Below are 8,773 nucleotides of genomic sequence, written 5' to 3' on the forward strand. Positions count from 1 at the left end.
TAATTATGTGTCGGAGTATGTATGCCTTTTGCTTGTGGCTACGCAAGGGGAGCGGTGCACCCCTCAATAGCATTTCTCGATTTGACTGAAAGCTGTTGAGCATTGATAAGTGAGGGAAAGGGATTAGGGCATTTTACTTGTATGTATTTCTGAATCAATGACCTAATTTGACTCCAAGGATAGGGGTGAGTATTCGATGATTCGATTAATTCAGTTAATTAATCGAATTAACCAAATTGTCCCGATTAAGAATTTTATATAATTGAACCGATGGAATTATCATTGTTAACGGATCATTACCTGATTGAACCAAATTTTTGGTTGATTCGGTAGGTTGATTCGGGTAATCAAATTTAATCGAACCAGATTTGGGAAAAGCAAAGTTAGTATGTGGCAGAGCCTTAGTGATAACTTGAGAGGCAACAACCACGGCGAGGGCGAGGGCGAGGGTGATGGCGACGGTGAGCTGGCGAGAGCGAATCGGCCATGGCGAGGATGAGGGCGCAGTTCGACGCTAGAGCCTGGACAATCGAGTCACTAGAAGTCTTGAACACGAATAGAGCCGGAAGCTGCAACAAGCGGAGTGTGAGTGTGCGATCGCCGTGCTAGAGTCTCGAGAGTGGAGTGGGAAATTGGAAGTTGGAAATTGGATTTGGAACCCTAAAATGAAATCTCCCATTCCCGGTTCCTCCACCCAATTACAGGCTTACAGATTATATACTATTTATATATAATTTTTTTATCATTATTATATAATTTGGTTAATTAGGTTAACCAAAATTAAAATTAACCCAAACTGAACCAAAAACTGAAAAATGATTTTCCACCAAAAATAAAATTGAACCGAACCCACCTAATAGAAGAAAAATTCTCGATTAGATGAACTAGCTAAAAAAGATTCACATAATTGACCCACCTAATAATACTTAAGCCTTATTAATAATTTAGGGGTGAGCATTCGATTGATTCGATTAAGAATTTTATATAACCAAACCAATCGAATTATCATTGTTTACTGTTGGAGTATAGCATCTCACATTGACAACTTGGAATTAAAATCCAAGGAAGAAAAACTCAAGGCAAATCAAGGAGTTGAAGAAGACTCAACTAAATTTTTAACTATTAATTGATATAATTAATTTTCAGTTAGTTTTCAATTACATTAGTTATGATTCTTTAATGTAGTATAAATACTCAAAAGGCTGCTATGTATTTTACATATCTCAGTATGCTCTCTCTCTCTCTTGATTGTATTTTCTTCTCTCAGTTGTATTTGTTGTTGACAAATTGATTTAATGCAATTCAATTCCTTTTCTCTTCTCTTTCTTTGCTTATTGAATTCTTAATATGTGACGCCCCGATTCCATACAAATTTTTTTTATAATAAATAAATTAATGAAATATTCACACGTCATCCGTAACATTCACAAATTGGCCATGTCAACAATCCTACTATCATTCATACGACTCGACCCGCATTGGGTATTGAGTAAAAAGTCATTTATTTCATTATTATAACATAACAACGAAAGACAGTGTATTTATATCATTCAAAATACAATATCTAGAGTATCCACATACACACATATACATCATTATCACAAACTCAAAAACTATTCAACTCTAGGGAAAATTACACACCCCCTAATCCAAAAACTCACCCTGTGTGTCAGGGTCCCAGCTCCCTATGATCACGAAACTCTATCACCTGGTCTATCCCTGTTCCCTAAAAAATTTAGATAATTTTGGTGAAACACATCTTCGTAAGAAGGAATAAATTATTTACAATGTGTGCCCATATGAGTTCAGTTATAATACACTTTACTTTACAAACCATCGTTTCATCTGAGAAAATACATTAGTGTACACATTCTCATAATCATATAGATATACAAAACAAACTTTTATAAGCTTTAAAACCATTTCTTAAATTCAATAATTTCCAACACACATTTACTGCGAAGTTCCTGAGAATAGGAAAGGTTAACCGCCCATATAGGTAGCTTCCCTCTGCCCTAACACGTTATGCAACTAGATATGACCACATCTGATACTTATCAAGGCATTCACCTTACTCAGTAAGCCCTCAGGCGAAGAGTTTTACTTCACCTCAATTATTTATATTATTAACTCACACGGTTCGATTTCTCAATTTTATCATTCTTTATTTCTCGATTTCCATTCTTTCTTTCATTTCTCATTTTAGCCAATTTTATCATTCTTTCACTTTTCGTTTCTATTATACTTTCCGGCTCATGAGTATCCTCGGTATCAAATAACAATATCGCATCTGTAACTCATGGCCACCCTGAGGATCTTTCTATCCACGTCATGCTTCCCCCCATGGTCAAGGTTGTGCGGCTCGAAGGCTGGATCTAACCGCGATTGGCCGACCCGGTTAGATTAAAGTATCATATCACATATCGTGTCTATAGTACGACTGATCGACCTATAACCCTGATCCGGACTCAGGGGACCCAACAACCCTACAAAATGGTACAGTTGACTGTCACGCCACACGCTTCAAGAGTTCGTGTGGTTGCACTAACACCACTAGCAACGGTATCGTGCTCAATATCATAACCATCCAACAGGGTTTATTATCACATACCTGCAATCATTATGCGGTATTGACATTTCATCAATTATATTCTAGTATATCACAATTGAGTTCAATATAAATACTCTCATCATTTTCTGTGCACATTTTATCATCTCGTAATAACATATATCATATTTCACATATTTTTCACATTTTTCCAAAATACTCATATCAATAATTTGTACAAACTCATTTCTCATGCAAATAATTTCCATTCACAAACAAATGTCACATTTCATTATTTTCCACTAATCATATCAATCATTTCCACTTACAAATAAATGTCACATTTCATTATTTTCCACTAATCATATCAATCATTCTCATTTCAATATTTTCATATTTTTTAACACATGTCATGTGCCACACAATTTTCATCTAATATTCATAACATATTATTTTCACACTCCAAAATATCACAATTTAAAATCACTCAATTGCCACACAATTTGTCTGATATTTATATCGTAATAATTTCCAGAAAAAATACCATAAACACATCTTCACATATTAATTTAAACAGTAATTCTAAAAATACTGCTATAATTTATTCCCCTTACTTGACTTACTGAGAGTCTCGTTAGAACCCAAATCCTACGCCCTTGGCGCCCGAAATTCAACTCCTGTAATTTACATTTTTTCCAGATTAATTAATCTATTTCTCCAAAATAATACCCATCTAACCTTCCCTAGGCTCCATATACCTCAAATTAATATTTAAACTAACATTTAACAGCCTCACTTAATTTTCTGAATTTTGCCTGCGAGTCCCAAAATTACATCCGCGACGCTCACCTGGCCCCTAAATTTCAGAAATCCTACTTCAACCCTAGATGCTCAACATTTTAGCATTTCTAAATTAATACTAATTAATTAAAAAGAAGCCCCTTAATAACCCACGTACCTCAAATTTGGGGTTTTGTTTACGACGACCCCACGAGAATTCCGTCCTACTAAACTTGTAGAGAATCATCCCTAGATTCTCGTGGTGGTGTCCGTTCGTAAATTGAGCTTATAATTTGCAAGAAATTAAAGAAAAAAGGAAAATTGGCTTACCCTAGGAGATACGTCTACGCCACTCCTACCACCGATCCGCTTTGATAGAAATGACGACAACGGAGAATGGAGGCCAGCGGTATCTTTCAATTTTCGATCAGGAGAAAATTCGTCACGAAATCTAGGAGAGAGAGAGAGTCTGTCACGCACAGGAAACAGAGAAGAAAAGAAGAAGAAGAAGAAGAAGAAAGAAAAGAAAAGAAAACCAAAGAAAAAAAATGAATCTCCTGAAGCTTCTAACTTTAGGATAATAATAATAATAATAATAATAATAATAATAATAATAATAATAATAATAATAAATTTTATTAATATTAATAATATATTTTATTAATAAAAGTAAAAATAAATTTTAATTATTATTATTATTATTATTATTATTATTTTGGAATCACTCTACTAATCGTCTATAGCCCTTTTTGGGGTTATTACATAACATGGCATCAGAGCAAAATTCTTGCTTCCACATATATTCCATTCTTTTCTTGTATTCTGCACTAAAAATTTTGCTCGAGAATTTTTCTTCAGAATCTTTTGTTTCATACATCTTTTTACAAAATGTCTGATGCAACCTCTTAACTCTTCAGATTCTTCACATCTATTAGATGATTTTCCTATAAATCTCTCCAATGATCCTTCAAGCCCATATTTTCTTCATCCTAATGATAATCCAGGGTCTTTACGGGTTTCTAAGATTTTTGCAGGAGACAACTACATTGCCTGGAGCCGTTCGATCACCATTGCTCTCATTTTCAAGAACAAGGTAGCATTCATTGATGGCTCAATCTCTGTTCCTCCTACTACTCATCATATTCTACACACTGCTTGGCTTCGTGCAAATAATCTGGTGCTTTCTTGGCTCATGAATTTTATTTCTAAAGATATAAGAAATAACTTACTATATGTTACTTCGGCTGTTGACCTCTAGAATGAACTAAAGACACGATATTTGAGAAGTGATGGTGCAAGAGTTTTTCATCTTGAAAATTCTTTAAGCTGTATAAACTAGGGCTCATCTTCGACTACCGAGTATTTTAGTGCTTTTAAGACTCTTTGGGATGAGTATATTAGTTATAGACCATTCCCAACCTGTACATGTGGCAAGATGGCTTCTTGTACTTACGATTTGTTCAATTTCTTGATTCATCGACAAAAATCATATTATGTATTAAAGTTTCTTGTTGGCTTGAATGATTCTTTTGCTTCAATAAGAAGTCGGTTGCTGCTTACTATTCCATTTCCCAGCATGGCCAAGGTATTTTCTTTGTTGCTTCAAGAAGAAAGTCAGAGACAACTAACAAATTATTCAGCTACTGAAACACATGCATTGTTAGCCAAGACATACACTCAACATACTCAGCCTACTCAGTCCAAGTTTTCTAAAGACAAATCCAAGAAATCTTTATTGCGTTGTACTCACTGTGGATACAATGGTTATAAAATTGATAAATGCTTTCAATTACATGGTTATCCTCCTGGTTGGATTGGACCTAAAGGAAAAAGAAATACTTCTTCCGCACATGTTGCCATCACAAGTAAAGAAATCCCCAATCAACAAAGTAATGAGGACCAAAGGATAAGTTTAACTGCTGAAGAATTCAATAAACTCTTAGCTCTTTCCAATTCAGGTCCATCTACTCAGACCACTGATTCATTCGCAACAGTAGTAAATTTAGCCGCTACACCTCATTCTTCCGGTAATTTTTTCATCATTGTAATTTTGCATTTACAAAATTCAATTTTGGATTTTCTAGATCTTGGATACTGGAGCAGCAAATCATGTGATTTGTTCACCTCAACTTTATTGTTTTACCCCTAAATCAGTTTCAATTTCAATTAATCTTCCCAAAGGGCATACTGTTGCAGCATTATATACTAGAACTGTGAAACTTTCTAACACAATATTTTTGTATAATGTGTTGTGTGTTCCTAGCTTTTCTTTCAACCTATTGTTTGTTTCTAAACTAACCAAAGATTCTAATCTTTGTATATCCTTCTTTGGCTCTTATTGTCTTTTACAAGACCACTCAATGAAGAAGATGATTGGGATTGCCTTTGAGAAACAAAGATTTTATCACTTTTCTTAAGCTTCATCAAAAGAAAATTCTTGCCAGCATTCTCTGCTAACCTCTTATTTGCATTCTACACCATCCTTTGCATCAGCTACCACAAAAATTCAGTCAAACCTTTGGCACCACAGATTAGGCCATATTTCAAATTCTAGGATTCCTTTTATTCAACAGATAGACAATTCAATTGCATTTAATTGTACAACTGTCTGGGAGATTTGTCCACTTGCAAAGCAGAAAAAGCTTTCATTTCTTGTATCTCAGCATACTTCTAATAAAATGTTTGATTTGATTCATTGTGATGTATGGGGTCCATTTGCTACTATCTCATACACTGGTTTCAAATTATTCTTAATAATTGTAGATGATTTCACAAGATGTACTTGGGTTTATTTACTTAAAAACAAATATGAGGTATCATCTATGTTGCCAAATTTTTGTAAAATGGTTTTAACTCAGTTTAGTACTTCTGTCAAAATAATAAGAACAGACAATGGTTCAGAGTTTACTCTTACCAACTTTTATAGAACATTTGGCATCTTACATCAAAGAAGTTGTGTAGAAACTCCACAAAAAAAAGGAGTCATTGAAAGAAAACATTAGCACTTATTAAATACGACTCGAGCACTGATGTTTCAAGCAAACCTACCTTTGATTTTTGGGAGTGATTATATTGACTGCTGCCCATATCATAAATCGAATTCCAACACCTCTTCTCCAAAACAAATCACCTTTTGAAATGCTATTTCACAAACCCCCAAACCTTTCTCATTTAAAGGTTTTTGGTTGCTTATGCTTTGCATCTACTATTGCTAATCACAGACAAAAGTTTGATCCAAGAGCAACTAAATGTATATTCTTAGGTTATCCTCCTAATGTTAAAGGATATAAACTCATGGACTCAACCACCCACAAAATAATTATTTCAAGAATTGTTATGTTTCATGAAACCACTTTTCCTTTCAAAATTCTTCCACTCAACTCTGCCATTTCAAGTTTTTGGTTTCCTCCTTCAGAATTCCAACATGATTCCTCTAATCCTATTACTTCTATTCCACATACTACATCATTCAATTTTCCTGCATTAGACTCATCTCATATTGACAGAAATCACTCTGAATCAGCAGCTTCTATTCCCTCTAATTCATGTAATAATGCCACATTATCTCCCTCTACATCAAACTCTTCTCACACTCACCATGGTCCTTCTGAATCAACAGTTCTCTTTTCTCCTGACACATACATCAGAAAATCTTCCAGAGTTAACATCCACTTAAATTTCTGCATGATTATTATTGTGATAATGTCTCATTGTTTCCTTGTGTGACAACCCGAATAAAATGAAATTTGAATAATTAAGAGGGAGAGAAATAGAAACAGAAACAGAAGGAGGCCGTAGACTTCGTCGACGACATTGCATTTGGGGGATGAAAATGATTTCAAGAGGTTGCCTGGGTTCGTCAACGAGTACAGAAGAAAATTCTTCGACGAATACAGGGCCTCGTCGACGAGAAAATACCGAGAGGGGTTCTGAGGCAGCCTGAATTTTGTCGACGAATTTAATGAAGGACTCGTCGACGAGGTAACGTGTCTCGTTGACGAATCCGACCCTATATATATATATATATATATATATATGTAAAAATCTGATTTTTATTTCATTTCCAAGCTTCCTCTCCACTCTCTCTCTCTCTCTCTCTCTCTCCTCTTCAGCCCTCTCACTCTCTCTCTTCGATTTTGGCCCCGCCAGTCGCCGGATCGAAGATTTGAGACTACCACGATGCTCTTGGCGAAGTTCTCTACGAGTTTGCCAGAGCGGATCATTGGGAAAACGAAGTTGGAAATCATCCCTGGGTTGAGGTAAGCCTTTTTAAACCAAATTAGACTTTATGGTAGTTATAGAAACTGATGTACGCATGAAAATACTGATGTTTAATACTGAGAGTTTTGAGTTTCAAGGTATTGATTAGGAAATCATACCGGGGTTAGCCTAGGATATTGTGGGGGCTTTCTCAGTAGCCAGGTAAGGGAATAAACTAAAGCAGTTATTTTCCATACAAGTTATTACTAATTATGAGCACATTTATTTTCAGAAAAACATATGTTATATTTGTTTATCATATATGAAATGTATGTTTGGAAAATACTGCTATTATGATTAAAATGTATATGTATGTATAAGATGCTAGAAATGATGATTTTAGAATATGAGGTATGCTTTAAACGGCACATGTGTGGCATGGACATTATTTTATGTGAAGTGAATCATGATATAAATGACATTACGAACAAAGCATATTTTCAGGTATCTTGAAAAAGAAGAGTTATGCTATATAGAGTTTGACGAATATATGATAAATGAGTTATTTTCAGAATGTAAATACCTGAAATGATTTTGGCACGAGGCCATGTATTTTATGTTATCGGCACGAGGCCGTATTTATGTTATTGGAGCGACGCCATGTATTTATGTTATCGGTGCGAGACCGTATTTATGTTTTTGGCACGAGGTCGTACTTATGGAATTATGAAAGATACGATATTACCATGTACTATATGTTATCAGAACCTGAATGTTAGTTTAGTTCAGTTCAAGAGCTCGGTACCGTAGCTATATGTAGATCAAATATCTACGTTCAGATTAGTGCTAACTATCCCATGAGGGGATGGGCGATGGATAGTCGATGTGGCTTTCAGTAGAGTAAGCATTGAACTAGGACCAGGAGATTTTTGTTGTAGGGTCCTAGTTTTGTTTTGACTTTTTGGTAGTTGTGTATAAATACAGTATTTTGATGATGTAATAAATTCTGGTTAAGTCTGGGTTAAGATGCCCGGGTTAAATTTTGGACATTTAATTAAAAATATAAACTGTAAAGTCCGGGTTAAGATGCCCAATTACGCAGTTTTGACGCGTAATCACACCCCCAACTAACGTTTTGCTAGTCTCTAGCAAATGACGTGAATGAATTTCAGGGCGGTGTCTACAACTACATACTCCGGTGATCATGAAATCAATGCACATGCAACACAAGCATACCATTTCACA

The sequence above is a fragment of the Malania oleifera genome, chromosome 8, assembly GCF_029873635.1.
Source record: "Malania oleifera isolate guangnan ecotype guangnan chromosome 8, ASM2987363v1, whole genome shotgun sequence".
Lineage (NCBI taxonomy): Eukaryota > Viridiplantae > Streptophyta > Magnoliopsida > Santalales > Ximeniaceae > Malania > Malania oleifera.